At 43.1% G+C, this 8,083-nt stretch overlaps 1 pseudogene; it reads right to left on the bottom strand.

Moving 5' to 3' along the window:
* Positions 1-3,528: 3,528 nt before the first annotated feature.
* LOC125159687 (uncharacterized) lies at positions 3,529-3,681 on the bottom strand (annotated as a pseudogene).
* Positions 3,682-8,083: the final 4,402 nt, after the last annotated feature.

Below are 8,083 nucleotides of genomic sequence, written 5' to 3'. Positions count from 1 at the left end.
GCCAAAGAGCAGCACATTCTCCCTGAAGACATCTGTCTCCATGACAGAACATAACGCTGAGCCCCACAATTCCAGTAGAAATGACGGATGCCCATCTTTTCGATTGCAATGGCCTCTGCAGAGCTTGACCCCAGGGATGTTGGAGTCTTAGAGTTATGAAACTATGATGCCCATGATACCAGCCCTTTCGGCCCCAGCACTCAGAGCCACTTCACACATCCCCTCTCCCCTGGCTCATCTCACCCCGTTCACATACCCGGACCAGGGCTCCACTTTTCTCCTTGTACTTCCTCTTTGTCTCTGTTTCTCTCTAACCACACCTCTCTGTGTTTCTTTCTTTCACTCTCTAGGTCTTGCCCAATTCCCCTATCACTCATCCAGTTTCTCTCTCCTTACCTCTTTGTCCACCTCTCCCCAGGCTTCAGGCTATCTGCTCTGTGCTTGCAGCCCTGTCCAGGAGCACAGGGAACTCCTGTCTCTCTCTCTCTCGTCATGTTTTGTCCCAGGCCCTGATCAAAATGGAGGAGAATCCCCCATACAGCAGCTGCTCATATTGACATTTGCTAAAGCAATGCTGGCAGAATGTGGACAGCCAGACATTTACCGTTGGTGGCCCAGCCATGACCCAAAAGCTGCTGGAGGGCTGGCTGCTTCCCTAAGCTGGAAGGAAAAAAAAGCTCACAGGGTTCAGGGTCCCTGATGTAGATTGGATTGGCTGATGTAGAAGGAGCCGTATGCTTACACCCAACTCTCCCTGGATTGTGTTGAAGGAACCTTTCTCAGACCATGGTCCTCTGCCCTCCCCATGCCTCAATATGGCTTCAGGGGGAGCTTTATGGGACACCATGTGACTCGCCACAAAAATTGTGCCATTTGCCCCCTTGGAGGCCACCTGGATTGGTGCTATTGGTAGCAGCTGGTAAGGTGCACAAGGGCGCAAAAGCTGAATTAATGCAGGGCCTCCTTACTGGTCTCCTGAATCCATTCCTCACCATCAGAAGAGACCCTTTCCTGGAGACAGACACCTGCCCTGCTCATCAGCACAAACCACATCAACTAGCACATGTGCCATGTGCTCATGAGCATCAATCTATACATGAACAACCACCACCATATCTCCCTAAAGGATGTATCCAACCCCTCAGATGGAACTATTGGTCCCTTCCAGGCAATACAACCCCAAACAATGATCTGTCTTCGTACACCAATACTATACATTCTACCTGTTTGTTAACTGCATATACAAGAACGCCAAAGTGTACACTTGATGGGGAATGAGTGTCGATTTTCCTGGAGGCAGACGCTGACATAGAAACACAACTATGACAAGTGTATTAGGGGATATTAGGAAGGACAATGTGGAGGGGACGGGGTGGACAGGGAAAGCATTCAGACCAAGGGGTAGATTAGACACCATCTCTAAATATATAATAACCACAGCTGGTTTGTAATGGTTCAGTGTGCTCTTCAAATTTCAAACTGATTGCCCTCTATGTCAAAGTGATTGAGTTATTGCAAAGGGATCTTCTGTTCTTCTATATGCGTTTTTTCTTCTTCAATACATCTGTGGCCTTGGATGAGCACATATTTGTCAGGGTGCATTTGTGTGTCTACCTGTAATGGAAGAGGATTATCTTCAGATCCCTGAACATCCATATTCTCATACTTATCTTTTCCTTCCTTGTAAAGTAGGACCTGAATTTTAATAGAAAACACACAGGAATCTTTGTTGTATCCTTTGAAACTAGAATTGCCAATCTCTCAGCCTCAGGCATTATACCCTTAGTTTCATGAAATTGAATGAACATCTGTTGATGATCTTCTCTGTGCAGATACATTCGTTTCCACGCTGAAAAGGGTGAGTGCTCACTCATCCCATATATTTTACAAATTCCTCATGTGCTTAACCACCTCTTCATCGCGCTGACCTCAGAGATCAACATTATCCCTGCTTCTCAGATCACAAAGCTGATGCTCTGAGTTGAGGCTCTCCCCACTGAGAGCTGGCATTAGGTCTGAGACAAGAGGAACACACGCAAAGCCTCAGGAAATTGTGAGGGAAGTGTCGGACATGCAAACCTTCAGGCAGGGTGGTGAAAGCAGGTTCAGGGTTGCGGTGACAGGAGTCCAGCAGGGGCATTTCCTGGTCAACCCTGAATTCCCCGCTAAGAGTGTGACTCAGGCTGAAGCCAAGGAAGCCACACAGCTAATCTACAACCTTTCGTCGCATTTAGTCTCACAGAGATACACACACTTAGGCACAGCCCAACATATGTATGGCCTAAGAAACTTGAGGAATCTTAACAGTGTTTCAGTCAGCAGCACCCTTGCATTGAAAAGCCTGTGAGGCCATCTCTACATCTTCTCAGAGACTCAACAAGACAGTAGATGAATATGCTGAACATGTCAACTCATACTGTTCAGATCATCTTACAAATAGTCGAGGTGGAGGTCACTGAGGGCACCAATGAGCTGGTGGTGACTTATAGAGTCCATGAACAGTGATAAAGGGGATCTGTGGGGGAGGGCATGCAGGGTGGACCTGGTAAAAGAGGAGGTCCTCTTGCAACCATAAGGACCTACAGAACAGAAGCGACAGGTATGTTGGTATGACAGACAGAAGTAGAACGCCCACAGGAGCTGAAACACAATGAAGCAGGTGTCAGCACCTGGCCCCTTGTTCATTCACGGGTTCTAGTAGAATGCAGCATCAGTGCCAGAAAACTCTACCCTCCCACGAGATCCCACTTACAACCTGAAGGTCTCACGAGGACCTCCTATGAGGTCCCACCTACAGCCTGAAGGTACCAGATGCACAAGGAGAAACTACTGTCTCCACACATCACTGCACATGGTTACAAATGCAGAAAGCCAAGGAATCCTATTCTTGAAGATTGATGGCAGTAATGCCAGTCTAATAAAGGAACGTATTCCAGAGAGGCAGGCATCTGTGTTCAGGACACCCCTCTTCCACCAGATCTGCAGACTTTTTACTTACACATTGAGAACAGACAAAACATGAAGGAATGAAAGAAAAGCCCAGCACCACACAGAGATTCAGGGCCACCCCAGGGTCAAAGCTCAAATTGCCATCCCATTCATGTCCTTACTCTGCTTCCCTCACTGACAAAGACATCTTCTGTGCAAGGGCACAGAGACCTTTGAGGAGATGGGGATTCCTGGAGTCCTGCAGGGGGCCTAGAAATGTGTTTTCTGAGAGAAACACGTTACCTGTGCACATTCATGGTCTTAAGAGTGTTTACCTTAATTCACAGGCAATTCAGCTTTTAAATACAATATGAATTGCAGAGCTATTTTGTCCCATTGTAAAAGGGAGGTAGAAATTCTACGTAAAAGAATGAACAGAAACATGTCTCAATTTCAGGTGTAAAACTCCCATAAGGCATCATGAGACAAAGTACCAGTTGCAACTGTTCCTGGGACACAATTGAACCTGCTCATATAAATACAACTGAAGAACTCTGTGAGTTACTGGCCCTGCAGGTAATCACTGATTCTCTCCCTTCACGACTGAAGTTCCACGTACATTTTCGATTACACATGCCGCTTCTGAAAATTCAGAGTATTTCCACCTAGGGGACAACTGGAGAAATTCTCGATGAGCAATAATCGCGCCTCGGATAAACCTCATTGGCTATGATACTGCCACTGCGCAAAGCTTGGGAGAACTTCTCTATTGCACATTGACCAACACAGAAGGACCAGTAATGAGTTCTGAAATTTAACTAAGAACCCTCAACACTGCACAAAGCACACAATATAATGTTGGAAAGTGTTGTTATCTTTTCCAGTCACGAGGCTCATAGCAGACATTCTGAACAAATTCATGGCCTACTCTGAAATAGGAAAAAAAATGAAAATAATCAGGATAATCCCATGCAAAGAAAGTGAGAAAGGTGTCCCATGCTCCAGAAGACTTGAGGGTGCAGTGAAGTGTCATTCTCCTCAAGTTATTTCCACAAACACAAAGTGATAGCCACGTGGTCCTCCACCTCCACACACTTGTGGCGTCCAGAGGCACTAGCTAACATGATGATCTTAAACTGGAGAAGTCTGGAGGCTTGTGAGGATGTAAATCAAACAGTAAAAATACCAGAGGGCATAGAAAACCAGACAAGGTCAGATAAATTTTCCAGAAAGCATTGCAACTGAAATAGGCAACAGAATTTACCTTGTCTTTCTCTGCATCCATGGTAGAGACACAACTGATATTCCCCATGGGAGTTGCACCATGTCCTAGGTCTCATAAAAGATGGAGGGGGATGGAAGTTGATTCTGACTTGCATAGACTGTGTGCAAGAAAAACAAACCATCCGCAACAGGTTTCATTATATTCAACTCTTTCACATTCTCATGTCCCGTACTAGGGGCAGAGGGTTTTTCAGGTGCCTCAGGTGACCCTTGAGGACAAGAGGGAGATCTGATCCTGTCCTTTGAGGAAGGTCTACATGGCCCTGGTTCAGGAGTTTTTATAACTAATCAAGCATCTGTGAACAGTTCAGGTCTCAACTAGCTAGAAATAAAGTTAGGGGTGTGTTTCATCCCTCAGAGAGCCCAGCACATGGTCTCTGTACAAGCTACATCCTAGGGAGTCAGCATGTATAAGGCCTCTTTCCTTCTCAGAGACATGTGTTGCCCAGCTCACTGGGTGGAAACGACTGCCCATTTCATTCATTTCCTGAGAAATTTGAAGCACATTACACTGTCCTCACTCAGGCTAACCTGAAAGCCCTGTGGTGCCATCACTGCATCCTCTCCAAACACTCAACAAGTAAAAAGACAAAACGTGTTTTATAAGTCAACTCATACTGTTTCAATCATCTTTCCAGATGGTGGAGGTGGAGGGTGAGGTCCCAGAGGCCACCAGGTTGGAGAAGTTGGTGGTGGCCCAAAGACCCTGGATGGTGATAAAGAGCAGCCCAACGGGGTATGACACGGAGGGCACTTCTGAGAAAGGAGGAACTGTTCTGGAAGCCATTTTGACATGCCGGACAGAAATTAAACTTTTGAGATGTGTTAGAGTAAAAGGTGAAAAATCCAACACCAACACTAACATACCTGAACCCCAGTGAAGCCGGAATGGCACCTCTCTCCTTCCCCTCCACCTGGTTTCAACAGGGCAGCATTACTGCCACAAAACTCCACCCTTCCCAATGGGTCCAACCTAGAGCTTCTAGGCATTTGTGGAGACAAAGCAGTGCATTGCTGGCAGCAAGCATGGTACTAGCTGTGCCTGAAAATGTAGGGAAGGAAGTGGCTACTCTTAAAGCATCAGGGGGATAATTACAGACTACTAAAGAAAGTCTGTTTCACACACACAGGCTTCTATTTCCAGGACTACTCTCTATCCAGCCCTTCACCACTTCAACAGCTACGTCTTGGCATAATAAGAGCTGAAATGGTGAGGAAGAATTTTGTTTTCATATCATTCGTTTACATCTTTAATCCATTTCAAGTTAATTCTTGGAGTGACGTAACATAAGGTGCTAAGCTTTAATCTTATACATGTGACTATCCAATTTTCCCAGCTCCAGTTATTCAAGAGACTACTCTTCTCCACTGAGTATTCTTGACTCCCTTGTCAAATACTAGTTGACTGTGCATGCATGGCTTTAGTTTGGGCTCTCAATTTCCATTCCATTGCCTTGTGTGTGTGTGCCTATGCCAATGACATAACTGATTTCTTTGTGTTAGAATGCAGCTTGAAATCAAGAAGTGTGATGCCACCTGTTTTGTTCTTTCTTGCATTGGCTACTTGGGGTCTTTTTGTGGTTCCAAATACATTTGAAGATATGTGTTTCTAATTGCATAAAACTTACATCCATTGGATGTTCTTTCCTGCTTTGTCAAAGATGAGTTGGCCATACGTTTGTGGGTCTAGTTCTGGGGTTTCTATTCTATTCCATTGGTCTATGTGTCTGTTTTTGTGCCAGCTATACTGTTTTCAAGCCCAGCGATTAATTTTATGACTATTATTCTAAAATTCACTTTCTGTTATATTATTTACATTCTTTTTGATCAGCTCCTTAGCTGTTGTTATTTCCTGGAGATTCTTCTGAGGGGAATTCTTCCGCTTGGTCATTTTGGATAGTCCCTGGTGTGGTGAGGACCTGCAGGGCACTTCTCCTGTGCTGTGGTGTATAACTGGAGTTGGTGGGCGGAGTCTCCTGTTTCTTTCATACAAATTGAATTTCTTCCATTTCTGCACACAGGTTTTACAGTTTTCTGTAGAGAGGTCTTTCACTTCCTTAGCTAAATTTGTTCCTATAAATTTTATTGGTTTTGATGCTATTGTAAATGGGATTGTTTTCTTTCCCTCTTAGATAATTTGGTTAGTGTATAGGAATGCTACAGAATTTGATCTGTGACTTTCTATTTTGGAACTTTATTGCATTTCTTGATTAGATAGGAACAGGTTCTTTTACATTAAACTTTTTATTTCATTCCTTTACCTTATTTTTAAAAAATCATGTTATTTGGGAATAGCTGACACACTGTGTTACATTAGTTTCAGATGAACAACATAGTGATGGGACAAGTGTATACATGCTGCTACGCTAACACAGGTGTAGCTATCGTCTCTCACCATGCATCACCACTCCAGTACCATTCTCTATTTTCCCTATGCTATGTCTTCTACCTGTGATTTATTCATTCCATAAACAGAAGCCTGCATCAACCAATCCCCTTCACATATCTAGGGCATCCTTGTCTTTTGCCTGATCTTAGAGGAAAATCTTTCACAATCTCACTATTGAGTATGATGTTAGCTGTGGGCCTCACATACATGGCCTTTCTTATGTTGAGATATGTTCCTTCTACACAGAATTCTAAAGAGATTTTTAGCACAAATGGATACCAAATTTTCTCAGAACTTTTTTTTTCTGTGTCTATTGACATCGTCACATGAGTTTTCTTTTTAATTTTTAAAATGTATTTATTTATTTTAGGTTAAATTTATTTATGTATTTCTTTAGAATTTATTTGTTCAAGTGTTTAATTAAATTCCAGTTGGTTAACATACAGTGTAGTGTTAGTTTCAGGTATAGAATGTAGTCATCCATCACTTACATACAACACCAAGTGTTCCTCACTACTAGCGCCCTCCTTAGCCCATCACCCATTAAACCCATCCCCCTGCCCACCTCCCTTCTAGTAACCCTGCCTTTGCTATTTATACTTAAGATTCTGGTTTCTGGTTGATTTTTTTTCATTCAAGTATGTGAGGAGTCACATTTATTGATTTGCATTTCTGAAACATCCTTCCTTTACAGGGAAAAAAGCCCTTCATCACGGTCAATGATCCTTTTAAGGTGATGCTGAATTTGGTTTGCTTGTATATTATTGGGAATTATTCATCTATATTCATCACGGGGATACTGGCCTATAGTTTTCTGTTCAAGTAGTATCCTTTTCTGGCTTCCTACCAGGGTATTCCAGTCTCATGAAATGAGTTTGGAGGTGTTTATCCCTTTTTAATCAGTGAGAGGACTGCTGTTAGTTTCTTCTACAACGGTTGTTCAAATTCACCAGTGAATGCACCTGTTCCTGGGCTTTTCTTCCCTGAGAGAATTTCCATTACTAACTCAATTTACTTGCATTGGTTATCTTCTTGTATTGATGCAGTCTTCCTTTAATGGGTCTGTGCAAACCTTCTATATCTTCCTAATACAGTCTTGGTAGGTTGTGTGTTTCTAAGAACCTATCCATTTCTTCTAGGTAAGTGGTTTGCTGGCATCTAATTTGCACATAGTCGCCTCTTTGTTTCCTTTATATTTCTTTGGTATCAGGTGTAATGTCTTCTCTTTTATTTATAGTTATTTTGAATTGGGTCGTCTCTCTGTCTTAGCATAGTCTATGTATAGTCTTGACAATTTTGTTTCACTCTTTCGAAAACCCACTGTTGGTCTTCTTCCTATTTTCTATTGATTTCATGGTCTCTATTTCATTGGTTTCCACTCTCATATGTATTCCTTTCTCCGTTTTGAGAACATTGGACGTAGATTGTTGTCTTTTTCTAGTTCTTTGAAATTAAAGGTAGGTTGTTCATTTGAGTCCCGAA

The sequence above is a fragment of the Prionailurus viverrinus genome, unplaced genomic scaffold (assembly GCF_022837055.1).
Source record: "Prionailurus viverrinus isolate Anna unplaced genomic scaffold, UM_Priviv_1.0 scaffold_58, whole genome shotgun sequence".
Lineage (NCBI taxonomy): Eukaryota > Metazoa > Chordata > Mammalia > Carnivora > Felidae > Prionailurus > Prionailurus viverrinus.
The sequence above is the reverse complement of the archived record's forward strand: the minus strand, read 5'-3'. Positions and strand labels throughout refer to the sequence as shown.